At 36.0% G+C, this 20,212-nt stretch overlaps 1 pseudogene; it reads left to right on the plus strand.

Annotated features, from left to right (window-relative positions):
• The window catches only part of LOC124975012 (ankyrin repeat domain-containing protein 46-like), a 54,811-nt pseudogene extending 36,656 nt beyond the window's left edge, over nucleotides 1-18,155 (plus strand).
• The last annotated feature ends 2,057 nt before the right edge of the window (nucleotides 18,156-20,212 follow it).

Here is a 20,212-nt window from a genome sequence, read left to right on the forward strand (position 1 = left end):
TTGAACATTCTAGGCAAGCACTCTACCACTGAGCCATATCCTCAAGTCCTAGGTCTCACCACTTACATTCTCCCCCACATCCCAATAACTCCATTTTGGAAACCAAGCCTTGACCATATAAACATTTGGGGCTGATGAAGATCCAAACTATGAACAACTTCTTTATACCTGTAGCCAAAGACAACAAAGATGAAAAGAGAACACCCAAACTCCAGACCACTCCCACGTGGCAGCCAAAAGGGCTCTGATGTATATTGAGAAATTACAAGAAATAAATTCAGTAATAACTCCAAACTGTAGGAGCATATTTGGTAGTATTCAATAGAATGTATATGCAACAGAATCATGTGAAAAGGGAAGCACAGATCACTTCAAATATGTAAACAATATGAACTATTACCAATTACAGTTTGCATTAAAAATTTAAGAACTAAATTATGAAGAATATTTTTCAACAAGAAAAAACATATGTGATAAACATCTTTTCTGCTTTTATGTAAGTTCATGAAAGTTTATGTAAATTCACTAATTGGCTGCACTGCAGAATCAGCTTCTAGGTGGCAGAATAAACCATCACCTGTGGCCACTGGGTGATGACATCCTGTGAAACTAGGTATCTGCAGAGCTGACATCATGCTTCTCTTTGCTGTTTATGATGGTAAAATAAACTGTCAGAATCCATTTAGGCTTGTTGTGTCCTCAACAGCAGTAGGAAAGCTGCAATTGTGATGTTTATGGCCCGGTCAGTGAACATATTGCAGTTTGGGGACCGCTTGACAGCAACTTGTAGATGATGGCAGTTAATTGTGAATAATCATGGGTGAAAGTGATTTGTAGCAGCAATTTCATGCACCTGGAATGTTACTTACTAATATCTCAAATATTTTCCATACCCATTGGTAATCAGATTAAAGCTAGTTTTTATTTTATGACAGGGGCTAGAATTGCTTTGACCTTCTTACCCTAATGCTACTCCAATTATCTTACCCTTTATAATGATAAAGTGTCTCAGTAGAGTGGTAATCTTCTTATTGTATCTAATGTTTGACAAGACCTGTCTTGATGTAGGCAGAAAGGAATTCCCCATTGGAAAACAGGAAATATTTCCATTTTCAGACTATCATAAACAAGCACCATCTGGTAAAAAGCTTTTTGATTATACCTCTCATTTTCCAAAATAATGACTATGAGGTTTTAATTGGGTACCCATCAACACTAATTAATTGATGGCCTCACATGTACCCAAATGGGAAGGACTTATCATAAAGTATACTAAGAACATCATTTAATATTTTTTGATAGTAAATACATTTAGATGATATATTTGTGAGATGTATCTAATAAAAACAGATCAGAGTAATGGCACTCATGAACAATTTATGTAGCTCACAGTAAGATTTTAGTTTTAAATACCTTGGTTGTGAGAAGAAAATATGGAGATTAAACTGGAAAATCTAGTTACAAAATGAAAAGTAGGGAGTGAACAGGGTGGGAGAAAAGACAGAAGGGGGAAAGGAAATTAGGAAGTAAAAAATTAATTCATGACTAATAGGATCTCTATAATTGGGCATGAGACATGTTAAAGAGGCCTCCTTCATGAGTGAGCCAGATTTCTGTGCATTCAGATGATTGTACCTTCCCTCAGTAACTGTGTATCCTCAGTTAATCTCCCATTTTAGGTTATTCCTCCACTTCTCTCATTCAAGTCAAGCTTGAATTTGCATATCAGTTTTCATGATTTAACACAAATCCACCAAGGTATTTTTATGGACCATGACTACTCATAGAAGTATTTTATGCAGCTTCTGTAGATTGTAACTTAGCCAAGAGTAGGTGGAAACCATGGATGCCATCCCCCCAGGAATCTCTCATTTCTACCTCAAAAATGGAACATCTTTGCTATTAACTTTTAGTAGATCTGGTTGTATACACCTATGGTGAAGACCCAGAGGAGCTGAACTGGCCAGAACTGATTCACAGGCCCTGATTCCTATCTCTAGTTGATAGTGTCAGTCACCACCAAAATTCAGAAATGGATAAACCACAGGGAGAAGGGTTATATTGCTAGGAAAATAGAGAAATATGTGGGATTACCCCAAAAGCCAAATACTAATTTCTGTTAATATCAACAAATGTTTATAGTATCAAACACAGTTACTTGTTTTTAATACATTCTTCGGTTACCTGAAGTGTCCTGCTGAATTACCATAAATTTTGTCAGATATCTGGAACATTATTTTTATTTTATTGGTTACATGGTGTAATTGAGATGGATATTTTCTCTCTGTGTGTGTGTGTGTGTGTGTGTGTGTGTGTGTATCAGAAATTTAACCCAGGGGTGCTTAACATCTTCCAGCCAGTTTTTATATTGCATTTAGGGACAGAGTTTGACTAAGTTGCTTAAGGTCTCTCTAAGTTGCTGAGACAGGCATAGACTTACAATCCTCCTGCCTCAGGCTCCCAAGTCACTGGGATTAGAGGCATGTACCACCACACTCTTCTCTGAAATAGTTTTTGTCCACTTTAGAGTATTTTTATTGTATGCTCTATTTAGTTATATATGACAGAAGATTAAATTTTGATTCATTGTACACAAGTGGAGTACAACTATTCATTTCTCTTCTTGTGCATGATGAAGAGTCACAACATTCATGTAATCATACATGTACATAGGGTAATAATGTTTGTCTCATTCCAATATCTTTCCTTTCCACTGCCCCTCCTCTCTCCTCATTTCCCCCTACCCAATCCAAAGTTCCTCCATTCTTCCCTTGTCCTCCCCCATTATGCATCAGCAGTCACATATCAGAGATAACAGTTGGCCTTTGCTTTGGGGAATTGACTTTCTTCACTTAGGATGATATTCTCCAATTCCATCCAATTACCCATAAATGCCGTAATTTTAGTCTTCTTTTTGGCTGAATGATATTCCATTTTGTATATATACCACAGTTTGTTTATCAATTCATCTAGTTTGGTTCCATAACTTAGCTATTGGAAATTGAGCTGCTATAAACACTGATGTGGCTGCATCATTGTAGTGTACTGATTTTAAGTCCTTTGGGTATAGGTCAAGAAGTTTGACAGGAAAGTAAAACTGTGCTTTCATTCATAGTGTTCTGATAAATCTCCATACTGCTTTCCAGAGTGGTTGGCACCAATTTGCAATTCCACCAGAAATGTATGAGTGTACTTTTCCCCACCTCCTCACCAACACTTATGTTTGCTTGTATTCTTGATAATGGCCAATGTAATTGGAGAGATCTTAGGGTAGTTTTGGTTTGCATTTCCCTAATTACTGGAGAAGTTGAACATTTTTTTTTTCAGGTTCATTGATCACTTGTCTAACTTCTGGGAAGTTTTTGCTTAGTTCCTTACCCATTTATTGATTGGGCTATTTATCATTTTGGTGTTAAGATTTTTGAGTTCTTTATAGATTCTGGAAATAAGTTATCTAATTGAAATGTGTGTGGTGAATATTTTCTCTCACTGTGTAGGCTTTGTCTTTGCACCTTTTTTTCCTTTGCTGACAAGAGGTTTTTAGTTTGAATCGATCACATTGATTTTGGTTTGTGTTTGTTACAATTTGGGAGCATTGTTAAGGAATACTTGTCCTAAGCTAACGTGATGAATATTTGAGCCTCCTTTTTTTCTGTTTGATGCAGCATCTCTGGTATAATTCCTAAGTCCTTCATGCACCTTGAGTTTCATGCAGGGTGAGAGTAGTTTAATTTTATTTTGCTGCATAAAATAATAAAAACTTGATTTAATTTTCCCAGCACCATTTGTTGAAGAGGATACCTTTTTTCCAATGTATGTTTTGGTACTTTTGTCTAGTATGAGATAACTGTATTTATGTGGATTTGGCTTTGTTTTCTCTATTCTGTACCATTGGTCTACCTGCCTGTTTTGGTACCCAATGCATTTACTTTTTTTACTCTTGGCATTTTAACTGAAATCACATTGAATCTCTATAGTAGTTTTGGTAGTATGGATATTTGGACAATATATTTTTTGTCTGTCCAAGAACATGATAGTTCTTACCATCTTCAAAGGATTGCTTTAATTTTTTTTTTTAGTGTTCTATAGTTCTCATTGTAGAGGTCTTTAATCTCTTTTGTTAGATTGATTCCAATGCAATTCATTTTATATTTTTGAAGCTATGGAAAATGGTATAGTTTTTCTAATTTCTCTTTCTGAAGATTCATCACTTATGAATAGAAATGAATTAGATTTATAAGTTTTGATTTTATATCCTACTTTTCTGAATTCATTTATGAGTTCTAGAAGTTTTCTGAGGGAAATTTTTGGACCCTCTAGCTATAGAACTATGTCATCGGCAAATGGTAATAGTTTGAATTTTTCTCTTCCTATTAATATCTCTTTAATTTCTTTGGAGTTTCTAGGATGATGTTGAGTACAAGTGGTGAAAGGGGGCATCCCTGTCTTGTTCCAGTGTTTTTAGGGAATGCTTTCAATTTCTCTCCATTTAAAATGATAATGTATATATATTTGGTATGTATACTTCATCTTCTGTCATATATAATGCCTCTAGGATATACATAATATGATTGTCCCTATTCTATAGATAAGTCAACCAGTTTACCATCATAGACTGTTCATATTCACACTTGTACTAAAAGGAAGAGAAGATATTGATTCCCAATGGAAATAACCATTCAATCTTCCCTCAAGGCTCCTTTTTTACCCCTAATTCTTTTTTCATTTTCTGCTCTCACACCCCCAACATTTATGAAATCAAGTAGTTTTCATGCATTGGGACTGGGATTTGAGTAATGTATTATAATTTGGTTGTACATTCTTTTATTTGTTTTTTTCATATTTTTCTGTTTCCTTGTTTTACTCACTCTACTTTCCTTTTATTTATCTGTTCCTTGGAGTCTCTTTCTCTTTTCTCCTGCTAACAACCAACTTCTTTTGATTCCTCTTTCTCACTTTCTATGATCAAACACCTCTATAATCTCACCCCTAACTCATTATCATATCCTACACCCCTCTCCTGTTCTCTAGTCACAACAGAAATTATACACATTATTGCAAACCTAATATTTATGTTGTAGATGATATTTGAACACATAATCTTTGATTATTGTAACAAAACTGTTAGCATCTTAAGAAGGGATATTTTGTTTAAGATTACTACTATTTGCATTGAGTAATGTCAATATTGATCTCTCCCTTAAAGGTCACATATTGGAAACTTGCAGGTACACTTTAAATCTCTAGGGTGGAAATTATAATAATTCAGGTCTGCACTGCAAGAGGAAAAGACACATGAACAACATGAGAAAACAAGGGAACAATACACCCCAAACAAATCAAGATGCTATATTAATAGAATACATTCAAAGCACAGTAGAAGAAATGTTAGAAGTGGATTTCAGAATGTAAAAATTTAAAATGATCTGTGAAATAAATTAGGATATAAGAAAGCAAATTTAAGCAATGAACCATCACTTTAATAAACAGTTAAAAGATAAATGCAGGAAACAAAAGATTATTTTAATACAGAGAAGGAGATTCTAAAATAAAAATAAACTGTATCCTTGAAATAAAGGAAACAATAAACCAAATTAAAATCTCAATGGAAAGCATCACCAATAGACTAGATCACTTAGAAGATAGAACCTAAGACAATGAAGGCAAAATACTTCATCTTGAAAATAAACTTCATTACAAAGAGAAGATTGAAAGAAAACATGAACAGAACCTCGAAGTATTATGAGATAACATGAAAAGACCAAATATAAGAATTACTTGGATTGAGAAAGACACAGAGTTACAAACCAAATGAATGAAAAATCTGCTCAATGAAATAACATCAGAAAATTTTCCAAACCTGAAGAATTAAATGGAGAATCAAATAGAAGAGGCTTACAGGACACCAAATGTATAAAATTACAACAGACCCATACTAAGGCACATTATAAAGAAAATGTCTAACATACAAAATAAAGAGAGAATTTTAAAGTCTGTGAGAGAACACCATCAGATTACATATATGGGGAACCAAATATGAACATCAGCAGATTTCTCAGTACAGACACTAAAGACTTGGAGGTTCTGGAGCAACATATTTCGAACTCTAAAATAACATGGGGCCAACCAAAATCTTATATGCAGCAAAACTAACATTCAGATTTGATGATGAAATAAAATCCTTCCATGATACACAAAAGTTAAAAGAATTTACAAATTGAAAGCATGGGCTACAGAACATTCTAAGAAAAATATTCCACACTGAGGAAATGAAAAACAATGAAAGTTAGCAAATGGAGAAACTACCCTAGAGAAAAGTCAATGAAAGGGGAAACCAAGTGAAGTTAAAAAACAAAAATGAACTCCTATTAAGTCCTTTGCTTCCTTCTTTACATTCATATGACTTTTCTCCAATATGAATTCTCTGGCAGTGATAAAGGTTTGAGTTGAAAACCTTTGCCACAGTTCATACATTTGTATAATCTCTCATCACTATAAACCTTGTGATGTTTAATAAGGGTTGGGCAATGCTTAAAGCCTTTGCAGCACTCTTTACATTCATCATTAAGAATCCTCTGGTGTTGAATAAGATGTGAGCTATGAATAAAAGCCTTTCCACATTATTTGCATTTATATGGTTTCACTCCAGTATGAATAGTCTGGTGTTGAGTAAGAACAGGGATGAAGTTAAAAGGTTTGTTTCATTCTTACATTTGTATGGTCTCTCATCTCTATGAATCCTCTGGTGTCTAATAAGGACTGTACTATACTTAAAGCCTTTGCTACATTTCTTACATTCATATGGTCTCTCATTCCTATGAATCCTCTGGTGTTGACTAAGGGCTGCATTACACTTAAAGCCTTTTCCACATTCCTTACATTCATATGGTCTTTCATTCCTATGAATCTTCTGGTGTTGAATAAGGACTCTACTATACTTAAAGTCTTTGCCACATTCCTTACATTCATATGGTCTCTTGTCACTATGACCCTTCTGGTGTTCAATAAGGACTCTACTACACTTAAAGCCTTTACCACATTCCTTACATTCATATGGTCTCTTATTACTGTGAACACTCTGGTGTTTAGTGAAGTTTGAACATTTAGTAAATGGTTTCCAACATTCTGTACATTTGTAGGGTTTCTTTCCTGTATGAATCCTCTGATGTTGAGTAAGGCTTGAGGAGTATTTAAAATCTTTTTCACATTCCACACATTTGTATGGTCTCTCATTACTGTAAATCCTCTGATGCTCAGTAAGTTTTGAGATGTAAATATGTGCTTCTCCACATTCTTTACAAGTATAGGGCTTCTCTCCAGCATGATTCTTCTTGTGTTCAGTACGGACTGACCTTTGATTAATATCTTTACCACAATCTTCACATCTGTAGGGTTTATCACTACTGTGAAAAAGGGTTGAGAAATCCTTAAATGCCTTAACACATTTCTTAAATCTGTATGGCATTCTTCCCACCTGAATTTTCTTGCACTGAATAATTCTTGTGATTTTATTTAAAGTTCTTCCACATTGTTGATATCTGCAATCCTTTCCTTGAATATGGATGCTGGGAATGATAAATTTTGAGCACTGATGAAATACTTGTTTACATTCGTTGCCTTTATAAAACTTCTTTGTAAAATGACCACAACATTTTCTAAGATTTAAAAAATATTAAATATTTGTGAGTTTCACTTCTTACATTTTTTACCAAAAACAATGTACTCATATTTATTTAGGGTACTGACCTGGCTAAAAGGTCTTCAAAGTTTTATGAGAAATGTAGAATTCTCACCAAATAGCTACACCTGATTCTTAATTAAGAAATAATGTATAAATACAGATCTTCCTACATTTATTAAAATGTTACATTTGGACAAAAGGAAGGAATGTTTGTTGAATGTAGAACAACAGATGCTTCATTATGTTAAAAAATGATCATACTTAGTAATTTATATTATATTACTAAATCTATTGTCTTCAAAAACATTTGAGTAAAAATTTAAACAAATTCTACATTTCAAATGTTTATTGTTAAGAACTGAAACATGCAAAGGATTTTATTTCATATTTTCCAAATTTCATTTCACAAGTTTATGTTATCAAAAATTCAGTGTAGATAAATTTTCAAGACACTCAAAACCTTCCTCAAAACTGACTAGCAAAATTGAGTTGTTTTCTGAGACTTCATTTGTTCTTGATATTGATTCATGATAAAAATTTTTATTGTGTAACTATCTCATAATAATTATATTCATCATGACAATTGTCCTGAACATTATTCTTCTCCACACATTTCCATTCTTTTTTTAAGCATACATTTTCAATGCCACAGTTTCCATACCTTCTGTTTTTCACCTGGTGAAATGAAAATTTTATTTCCAACTCTGATGAAAATTCTTGGGTTTGATGAGAATACATCACTGAAAGAAATCAAAGAAATAAATTATTTGATTTGCTACATTCTTGTGAATATACTTTGCAAAAAAAAGAGGTTATTTTCAATGTGAGGACAACAGAAAGGGAACAGCAAAGCAAATCCAAGATTGTAATTAATCCATAGATTAAAAAACCCAAAAAACCTAATCAATAAATGGGGAAGAAATCTTAACATGTTCTTCTCAAAAGAAGAAATAGGAAGGTTCATCTGATATATAAAAAAATTGGCCAATATCTCTAGCAATTAGAGAAATACAAATAAAACTATACTGAGATTCCTCCACACTCCAGTCAAAATGGGAATTACCAAGAATATATGTAACAACAAATGTTGGCACAGATGAGGGGAAAAGGGGATGTGCATACATTGCAGGACTGAAAATTGGAGCAAGCAGTATGGAGATTCCTCAAAAATTAGGAATGAGCATTGGAGGCTGAGGCAGGAGGTATATGAGTTCAAAACAGTCTCAGCAACATAGTGAGGTCCTTAGCAACTCAGTGAGATCATGTTGATACAGCCGTTTAATGGTGACGAGTTCTGCTCCTTCTAATGTTGAAGATTGAACACTAGAGAAGCAGGCCAAGTCAAGCATATTAAGCAGGTTTATTTAAAGGGAATAATACAGACTTCTCCTGGCAGGGAGAAGGGGGTCATGGCTGATGTTCTAAAAGTCCCAAGAAGTGAGTGCACCCTACATCTTTTATAGGTTAAAGTCTCTTTTGTTCTCCAGTTCTCTCCCCCCTTATCTCTCTCTCCTTCCTGCCTACGTGACTAGGCCTGGTTTTGCATTAAGTGAGAAGCTATGGGCAGGGGGAGGGTCAAGGTGATTCAGGCAGGCAAGGGCCCAGGGGGCATTAATTAGCAGCTCCATGCTTGCAGTCCTTGATAAAGGCAGGTAAATTTGGTAATCAGTGGGCTCCGGAGATCCTTGACATTCCATTCTTCCAGGTGCAGTCTCCAACTTCCAGAGGCAGATGGCTTCATGGCTTCATTTCCTCAAATTGACCTGATTCCCTATTTCTACACTAACTACCTGTCCTTAATTCTGGCTTCATTCCCCCCTTTAGCTTTAGGAACTCCTAACTGCTGTAAGGAAAAGAAAAGGGGCGTCGATCTTTCTGGCTGCTTCGAAGCTGAAAGGGGGCAGTGAGGGGCAAGCAGTTTGGAGTTCCTTTTTTTAAAAATTGGGTCAATCGAGGAGTCCAAGGTAGAAGTCTTGTTGGGGAAGAGCAGATTGTAAAGTCATCTGGGGGTGGGTGCTTCTATGATAGAAGAACAAAAAGACTTGAGTACTGAAATGAGATTAGTATAAAGTAAATGTTGCAGCATCCGAAACATGCCACTGAGTATCATGAAAATGACAGAAGTCAATCTCTCACCAGGAGGTGGAAGAACTGAGAAATTGTTCCCATAATTAGGCCTAGCAAAGGCTGGAGAGGACAAGGCCTTTATTTGGGGACTTTAACATTGTCCAGGTTATCAGGAATGTAAACACAACATTTAACTATTAATGTCATAGATGTCCCCAGAAAATATAGTTAAGCTACTTAATGTCATCTGATTTTTGTAAAATATCCCTTTATTGGTATAACCCGTGTTTAGTAGAGAGCTCTATACTTCTGTTACTTAGGGCTAGATAATCATATGAGCAAACATAGGTTAAGTCTACCTGTGTAGCTTAGGAAGGTCTGCAGGCCTTAAACTGACTAAAAACTTCTGACTCTGGCAGTTTCTTTTGATAGTTATCAGGCACATTTGCCGAAGAATCTTTCTTTCATTTGTAACTTCCAGTCTTTATTCTAGTGGGCTAATACAAGTGTACATCTTAAGTTACATTTAACTATTATTTCTTTTAAATGCCCAAGAATGATTATACTTTGGTTTTAACTGTTTTGCTGGGTGTCTAAGATCAAGCTGGTCAAATTGACCTGGTTCATGTCTTGTTAAAGAGTCAGCTGAGTTCCCACAGGGGCCACTCATAGAGAACTTAAGAGCAGCTTCTTAGCTCCACCAGTGCCATTGGTTAGGCAGGGTCTCCTTGATGAGGTGACTTCCTTTGGAAGCATTAAGGGATGTCTCCCTTTTTCCATGACCCTCCTCTGCAGCAGATGCACTGAGTGATTTTTCATCCTCTAGTCTCAACGGTCTCCTTGATCAGGAGGTTGTGTGACCCAGAGTTGCAAAGCTCCTTAGAGAAGTTCTCTTGTTTGTGGGTTCAGGCTGACTGAGGGCAAAAGTTCCAAATACTGGTCTATCTTGCCTTCTGTATTTAATTCCAATTTCTAAGTTTGATCTTGATCATCCAGCAAGCCAGTCTCACCAGTCATAAAGTAAGAGTACTGGGCTTTAACTTCAATGTCCATAAATTTACAGTTATGTACCCATTTATCTAACTGGAGTCTGCATTAGTACTGGAAGTTACCACTATCTGTTCTATAGGTGATGGCTTATTATCACAAGTTACCTAGGTTGTGTGTTCTTGAAGCAGCTACTTCTGCAAAACATTAACAGGTAACAGTTTTACAAAATTAAATTAGCAAGAGTAAAAATATATTCAGCTTGTATAATAGCTATCTTTAAATATCATTAAGTAGTTTACATATACTGTTTCCTGAGTCTATATAAACTTTATAATTAACAGAATTTAACATTGTATCTAAAACATGAATCAAAGAAAGGCTGAGAGAGCTTTTAACTTTCCTTTTGTGTGATAAAGTGGCAAAATATTTTCATGTTTCACAAAATTAACCTTTAAACAAGTCAGGCTCTAACTTTTATAAATACATTTATATTTGAAATTCTTTATCTCAGTGTAAAAAGTAACAAATTTTAAATATATCCTATTGATAGCAGGTCTTATAATAGAACATTAAATGATAGAAATAAATTCCCAATTAAAATTTACTCTTTATAAGTTTAAGATTACCATTACAGGCAAGTTTAATCTGGAGAATAGCAGCTTGATAAATTCCCTGCTTTAAAAACTTGTATACCTGGAAAATATGAACACATTTAATATATAACTAGTGACCATTTCACAATTACATTGACACTTTTATCTTACCAAATTTAGTTTTTAAAGAAAAATGTAGACTCTGTAACATAGTACAATACTCTAACAGTTGTTTAACCATAATTGTATAAACCAATTTTTAAGACTAATTGTTCTAAAGAATAAAACTTAATAGACACAAAGTTAAGAGTAAATTAGTGTTTTAAATCCTTGTCATTTTACCATGTCATTTTACCATATAGATTAAACTTTGGTTTATATCAGAACATTAGTATTTCACCTTAGGAAAAATCTTAAATAGCTTTAGCTGTCTCACATACATACAACCAACTTAGTTACATGCAAACTTGTTGAAACTTGCCCTTTACTTACACAGACTTTCTTAGCACTTACTTAGACCCTCATGTATTTCATCACACAAGCACTTTCTTACCCAGAAACATTTCCTTTTCCTTTTACTAAATATATTTCCATACCCAGAACCTTTTATTTCCTCTTTCCTATTTGTTGACCCCTTTTTGTTTACATTCTGAAACAACTCTTATGAAATTTCTGAATTTAGATAAATTGCTGTATTTTAATAGGATTAAATATTTTGTTGTTTATAGTACTCTAATTGAAACACAGTTGAAACTTTTGGGACCCTTTGTATATAGAATTGCACTTGTTAGGACATAACTCTTAGTAACCTTGTTTTTAGTTTAGTGATGACACAAAGCAAGTTTAAACCCTTTTATTTACCAACCTAACCTATGAAAACACCAATAATGTTTAAGTATGTTACCCCATGTAATTTAAGGAGTTAAAAGTACTTGATGTTATTTAACAATTAGCATTTTAAATTTGTAAATCAATCAGATGTCTCTACAAACACATTTGAGTAATCCCATACATGTTAACTCTAATTCACTTATTCTGTAAAAACCAAGATATCAGACAAGTGTCCTGAACAGTATTTGTTGTCTTTTTCCTGTTGAAGAAAAGTCCTAGAAACAATTGATATTAGACGTTTTATTAACATCAATATTTTATTAGCTTGGCCACCTAGAGACTTGTGAGTTATTTTCAAAGACATTTTACTTTCATTAGTTTACCCAATTTTATTTGAATCTTTAAATCACGTGAATTAAAAGTATCTGGATCCATTTTTAAATTTTAAATTTTAGGAGCACTCAGTTTTGATACAGACAAAACATGACATCAGACAGCACGACATACAAATAACACAAAATCAAAGGCCTTGTAACATTATAAGTGAATCTCCATTGCAATGTAACAGATGTCCAAAAACTCTAGTTGAATAAAAATAGAATTGATAAAAAAAATCATGAGCTCAAAAAAATATATAGAATAAAAAAAAAAAAGAGTCCTGGAAAAATGATATGGCCGTTAATTACTTTAGTAAAGCACCATAAAATTTACTTTTGCTGGAGTTTAGGTAAGGCTCTTTTTTACCTTTTTTTTTCCTTGGGTTTGAGACCGGTCTCCTACTGAGCCTTTAGGCTTATTTTATTTACATTTCAATGTAAGCCTTGACTGAGATATGGAAGGGTCTAACAGGTTTTAATAAAACCTTGTGCCTAAGGCATTTTAGTCATCTCATCAGGACCAGTTGGATGTCAAATTATGAGACCTTATTTTCCATTACTTTTGAGAATGAAGCTACTTTGCTAAGTTTCTCACTGAGATATGCCATTGGTTATTGAGTTGCCTATGGCTGCCTATCCAGGATTTATTTTCCCCTTTGTGACAAACAGGTTAAATCTTGCTTCATAGGTAAGCTGAGGACAGGAGCTTGAAGTAAGTCCCCTTCTTGATATTCCTGGGACAGAATATTGTCCTATAGTTGCTATTTTCTGAAGTATTGAACCTGTTGATGACATAATTAAGCTTTATTTTTTGAGATCTTATAATTCCTATTAACTAAGAAATTTAGGAGTTCTGCAATGGCCTTTTGATATTCCTCCTGGGTGGAGGCACATAAAGGATGTACTTTACTTACTGGAGAACAATAACAGAATGTTTTATCTCTGAATTTTGTTAAGTCCTTAGCTAAGGTTTGTCCAGAACAGGTGAGGAACATCTAAATCCTGAGGCAATACTGTCTAGGTTAGTTGAGATACAGTATCTGGTTCCTCAAAGGCAAACAGAAATTGCTATTCAGAGTCTAACATAAACAGGAAAAGCCATCTTTTAAATCTAACTTAGTAAACCAAGCAGCAGTTGGAATCCAAGATAAAAGTGTTTGGATTAAGAACTACAGGATGGGGGAAATTACTGCTTCATTATTCTAAGGTTTTGGACTAGGCAGTTTACTTTTTAACTCCTAAAATGGGCAAATTGCATGGACTATTGCAAGGCCTTAAAAGTTTCTATCAGTTTGAATGATCTTTAATAAGCCCCTTTTCTTGCCTATATGTTCCCTTTTCTTTCTTTTTGATGTCTATTAAAAACGGAAGATGCAAGCTAGAGAAGATCATCTGAGGATTGATCAGGGCCACATGCCAATTTTGTAATTTCATCTAAATATTTGGGGCTGACTAAATGATAAATTTATACTTTAAAAGTAGGTGGCCCTTTATGGATTCAGGATTCAGAGTGGTGTGCTTTCTTATTGCTTTCCTAAGTCTCTCCATGAAAATAGCAGGACTTTCCTGAAGGCTGCATAATAGTTTTTTAGGCATTCTACTCATTATTCGAATCCCAGTTAGGATGGTTTCTGTGAACTGCTTGTTCTCTAGATGGTTAATAGCATAATTTTCCAGGTGAAGTCAAATACCTGGCATAAGTTTTGAAACATCTCAATATTTATTAGGATCCTCCAAAAGCCTCCTTAAATTTATTTTTGTCTTTCTTAAGTTGGGAGGGTTCCCTCGATTTTCCTCCCTTAGTAGGTGATTCCTTAAGGCTTTCTCCTCTCATGGTAGAAATTATTGCTGTCAAGCATGGTAACATATGAAAGGCACTTTTCTTGATCATTTGCAATTTAGCAGTATGCAGGCTAGTGGTGAAACTGGCAATACTGTTGAGAGAGAAGCTCCCTTCTGAGTTAGAAGTATTAGGGACGTCTCCCTAACTGAGCTTCCTTACGGTCCAGAAAAACCCGTCTCTCACTACCTGGCTTTGCCAAAGTTATTTCTGGCCTTCTTCAGCAAAGTACTAGGGTCCTAGTTTGCCCTGTGCTAGAGACCCTGGGAGGATTCAGACTTAAGGGCATTACTGCTTTCCTCCTGCCACTATAAACTCCTAATTATGAAAAATGATGACAAAAGTAAAAAGTGTGCCTTTTGCCTATCTTCTTGCCCTGTAGACTAAAGGAATCTCCGGAGTTTAGGGGAACATCTATTGGTTGTTAGGCGTATAACACCCTTTGCTTGGAGGGTCTCACAGGAGGGGTTTTTAAATGCTTCCCTCTTGCAGTTTAAAGAGAACACCGTGAGCACATTTAAGCACGGGAACAGTAATGGAGAGACTCTAGTGTCTAGACTAGTGAAGGCTAACTGTGCAAACAAAGGAAACCTGGGCATTTTCATACTAATCATCCCAGGCCTTAATCCTACAGCTTGAATTCCTAATGTCTGACCGGCAAGGGAAGGGGAGCATCCAGGAGGGAATGGATGTGCGGGAATGTTGTGCAGCCCATACAGAGGCAAAGGTGATTGGTGCTTTCCCTCAGTGCCATTGTCTACCGATCACCCTGGATACCCCTCAGGGCTGTCGGGAGGGGGAGTCCAGAGAAGGAACCTTTGGGGTCCACCCGAGAGTAGCCCAGGCCGAGAACCCCGCAGTTGCTCCAACCCTTCCTCCACCTCCACGTATCCTGGGCAGATCAGGACTAGGGACACTGTGTACTTGCGGCAATTGTGCTCCAGACCTGGACAGAAAAGTAGGAAATGGCTTCGGCACAGTCCAACATGCCTACAGAGCAGGTGATTGGAACTTGCCTGGGCCGGGAAACCTCTCACCCGAGTCTTAAGAATGGTGGCTGCACTAACTGCATTTAAGTAGCCGACAGGTGCCCATTTTTTGCCCTCCAAAAATAAAGAGACAGAAAGAAAGATGCACCTCAAACAGATGTGGGGTGCATGGAGAGAGAAGCTTACTTACCTTGGCGTAAATCTTGGTGGAACCTCCAAATCTGATACCGCCGTTTACCGGAGATGAGTTCTGCTCCTTCTAATGTTGAAGATTGAACACTAGAGAAGCAGGCCAAGGCAAGCATATTAAACAGGTTTATTTAAAGGGAATAATACAGACTTCTCCTGGCAGGGAGAAGGGGGTCATGGCTGATGTTCTAAAAGTCCCAGGAAGTGAGTGCACCCTACATCTTTTATAGGTTAAAGTCTCTTTTGTTCTCCAGTTCTCTCCCCCCTTATCTCTCTCTCCTTCCTGCCTTCATGACTAGGCCTGGTTTTGCATTAAGTGAGAAGCTATGGGCAGGGGGAGGGTCAAGGTGATTCAGGCAGGCAAGGGCCCAGGGGGCATTAATTAGCAGCTCCATGCTTGCAGTCCTTGATAAAGGCAGGTAAATTTGGTAATCAGTGGGCTCCGGAGATCCTTGACATTCCATTCTTCCAGGTGCAGTCTCCAACTTCCAGAGGCAGATGGCTTCATGGCTTCATTTCCTCGAATTGACCCGATTTCCTATTTCTACACTAACTACCTGTCCTTAATTCTGACTTCAATGTCCCCAAATAAAACATTAAAAGGGCTGGAGATGCGATTCAGTGGTTAAGCATCTCTCTGTTTAATATGTGGTAAAAACAAACTAGGAATGGAACCACCGTTTGACCCAGTTATGACATTCAACATTTCCAAAATATTTAAAATGTGAATAGTACAATGACACAGCCACATTAATGTTTAAAACAGCACAATTCACAGTAGCTAAGGTATGGAACAAACCTAGAAGCACATCAACAAATGAATGAATAAAGAAATCATGGCATAGGGAGGGTAGGAAAAGACACTAGAATAAATCTAACATAATTTTTTTATGTACACGTATGATAATCCATAAGTGAATTTCACCAGCATGACCACCCACAAGAATTGGTCCTAATTAGAATAACATATATCCCATGCTTGTAAAATTTTATATAAAGGGATTTGAATGTCATATATTACTAGGAACAAATAAAAAATAAAAAAGAAACCTCATAAAAATGCACTGAAAAAATTGACTCGTGAGAACTTCCAAAACCATCTTAGATTTTGCAGAACCTCAGATGAGCACAAAAGAGAGTCATGTAATAGAGTAAAGAAAAATGTGTTACTTTAATCAACACAGTCATTCCTAAACCACAGTAGGTCATTGTGTAATAAGAAAACACTATCAATCCCTTTATTCTCCGATGAGCAAAAGGGAAGTGTGAAACAAACAGCTATGACTTTCTTGACAACTTTATGCAAACTAGTTTTTGTCTCCACAAAGAGCTGAAGATAACAGGTAAATTTTGGATGACAGTGCCAATGATTCATCATGGGTTTAAAAAATTATTGCTTAAAAAGAAATACGGGCATTAACAGTGGGAGAAATGTATACACACATTTAGAGAAGATACAGCAAACAACTGGTTTGAGGGGCAACAAAAGCCTATCACAGTTCTGAATGAAGTCAAACCATAGAAATCAACAAAAAGGACTGATTTTTAATATTCATGCTTTTTGTTATTTATTAACTGATTACACTAATAAATTTTTATGTACTTCATGTTCTATAGCACACAAATGATAAAATATAAATAATTACTACATGCATTATTTTACATAATTAGATTTATTTTTAGTAAACTTTACATACATTCTTGTATATACACAATATACAAGTGGCTGGGCCATACTCTATCTGAAACCTGCAGAGAGGTGCTGCTATCACTGCTGCTTCTCTCACAAATTCTTGCTGGCATATTACTGAATATTTTTTTGCGCCTGCTTAAGAATTCAGAGAAACTACTTGGTGAACACTGGAGGAAAGGTCTAATCTTACAGTTGACCCATATTGCATCCACATTAGAACAAGCTCCTAGGTTTTTGTAAATGATTCTTCTCAAACTAATGTGCTCTTGCCAGGAGCCTGTATTGATGGAGAAATTACCTATTCTAAGTTGGTCCTGGAAAGTGGCTTTAACTGAAATGTCCAGGACAGTAGAGGCAGGACAGGCCTTCACCTTGCAGCAACCCAAGGGAATGTAGCCATCTGCCAGCTGTTGCATAAATTTGGTGCTGATCTGCTGACTACAGATTATCAAGGAAACACAGCTCTTCACCTCTGTGGCCATGTGGATTCCATTCAATCCTTAGCTTCAAATGGACTCAAAATTGATATTTGCAATCATTAAGGTGTGACTCCTTTAGTTCTGGCAATGTGCAGGGGAGTGAATAAAAGATATTATCCAATTGCTGGAATATTTGGAAGAACAGGAGGTAAAAGGAATTGACAGAGGAACCCACTTGAAACTGGAGACCATACAGATGGCTGAGAGTGAAAGTACCACAGAAAGTCATTCTCTCCTCATACCCACCCTACAGCCAGCTGAAGGGGTCCTGTCCAGCTTTTGAACCACTTGGCAGGAATTTGTAGAGGATCTGGACTTCTGGATGGTCCTGCTCCTGATCTTTGCCATTGCTTTGCTGTCTCTTTGCATTGCCTACTACATGGGGTGCTGCCCTTCATGGAAAACCAGCCTGAATGGGTGAATTAAAGGAGCTCAAAGAAGTGAGGCCAATGCCTATTTCTTGACTCCCAACATTGATTCCCAGTTTCTAAAAATTTTTCTTAGTGCAAGGCAGTGAGGGCTGAACATTTTTCTTCATGCACTTTTACTTATTCTGATCTTTTTGGAAGAATAATGTGTTCATTTGAACTTCTTACTGCAGTCAACTATAGTGCAACCTAATGCTACTTCTGACTCAACCTGACTTCTTAAGAAAATCTGCCCATAGCCTTTTATGATAAAAACACAGAAATGACTGGAGAATAGAAGCTAAAGAAAGAGAGTAGAAGTTCTTAGGAGAGAAACCTTACCCTGATATTGCACCAATTGAAGTATTCAAAAAGAAAAAAAGTCTTCCCTTTATGAATGTTTTGGATGGTGGGTTGAGTTTTGTTTGTTTATGCAAGAGCTCCTTTTTTTCTTTTTATTTATTTCTCTGGGGAGAGGACAAAAACTTTGAACTTAGAATACATTTTAAAAATTCTGTATGGCATATTAATAATGTTAGAATTTGGTTTATTTTAACATTATTTTGTTTTTAAAATAGCATTTATTTTTAAAATGTTAATGTGTGCATTACAGGAAAAATAAAAACACATGCAAAGAACAAAGTCATTCAGTCACAAGCAGCTTAGTTGGACATGTCCCTCCAGGTCGTGCATATACATGCACGATATCCCACTTTGTGATTGATATTGTAGTGTGTATCATGCTTTTCCACACATCATGAATGTTCACCAATTCAAAATCCCAAAGCTACATGAGTATTTTTGATAACCAAGAATACACTATACCAACTCAATCTGTTATCCTTTCTTGGGGACAAAAATTTCATTGAAGACAGAAATGGCAACAGGCCTCTAGGATAGACATATTGGCAGAGTTACAACTAAAATAATGCATTCCCTTAATGCTCAATTTAAAATGAGACAAAGCAACAGGATACACCAAGCTTGTTTCATTACCAGATATCTACTAAAGTATTACCAAGAATGCATGTTCCCAGTGAATTAAAGTATTCCTATAGTATAGCCAGAAGATGCACACACCAGTGGCTCACATGGAAATGTCAATCCTTGAGCACTTGCTCCTGTCTTTCCCTGTGTGCACCCCTGTGCCCCTTTGCTGCCAGCCTAATGAGCAAGTCCTGATACACAAAGCCCAGAGACAAAGCAATTCCATGTCCCAGATGCATCTTTTCTATCAATTATAACTAAAAGTTATTTACAAATTGTCTAATTCACTAGCTCTACTTTTTTTAATTCACTGTTACCCTCGGGACATCTAGAAAGCTTAGATGTTGTGAAATAAAGTATGAACTTTGTGCACAATAAACACAAGTACTTTACCAAAAATGCATATAGATCTATGGTTATAATCTAAACCTGCCTTCCAGATATGGAGCTACTAGCAAAATGCTTGTCCCCTCACCCTTTCTCTTCTCCCTCAGCACCATTTCGGTGACTAAATTCAGGACTACCCCTAGCTCCAAGAGGTGGATTAACAAGGGTCATTCCCAGAAGACAGTTCTTCCTAAAAACTAACAAGGATATTTATATAGGGATTATTTTGCTACTTCTAACAAACTTTGGGCATTAGGACTTATCCTTTAATACCCAGCAATACTAACTAAAATGCACATATAACAATGGCTAGACAATTGGAACTAATCTAAGGGCACAGAGTGCTTCTCTATGCATACTTTCTCATTCCCCCACCCACCACCCAGTGAATCTTCCACGTATTCTCCAAGACATCAAGTTCAACAATTCCATTCTCCTAAATGGGGACCATTCCTATACAGTAACAAAAAATACTTAAAAGGCATTACTTTAGTCCTTAACTTTTACCATGTGTTGTGTACCTTTAAACATCTAGAAACACTAGATGTTTCCAACAAGGACCTAAGTTTTAAACTATACATACAGTAGCATTGAATAAACGGCAACTTACTGAACAAAGGCTACACTCTGAAGCAAAACCCCCTCTTTTTAAAGGCTAGAATTTGAAAGTGTCTTCCAAACAAGAACATTCTGGCCTAGAAC

This window comes from Sciurus carolinensis, unplaced genomic scaffold (assembly GCF_902686445.1).
Source record: "Sciurus carolinensis unplaced genomic scaffold, mSciCar1.2, whole genome shotgun sequence".
Taxonomy (NCBI): Eukaryota; Metazoa; Chordata; class Mammalia; order Rodentia; family Sciuridae; genus Sciurus; species Sciurus carolinensis.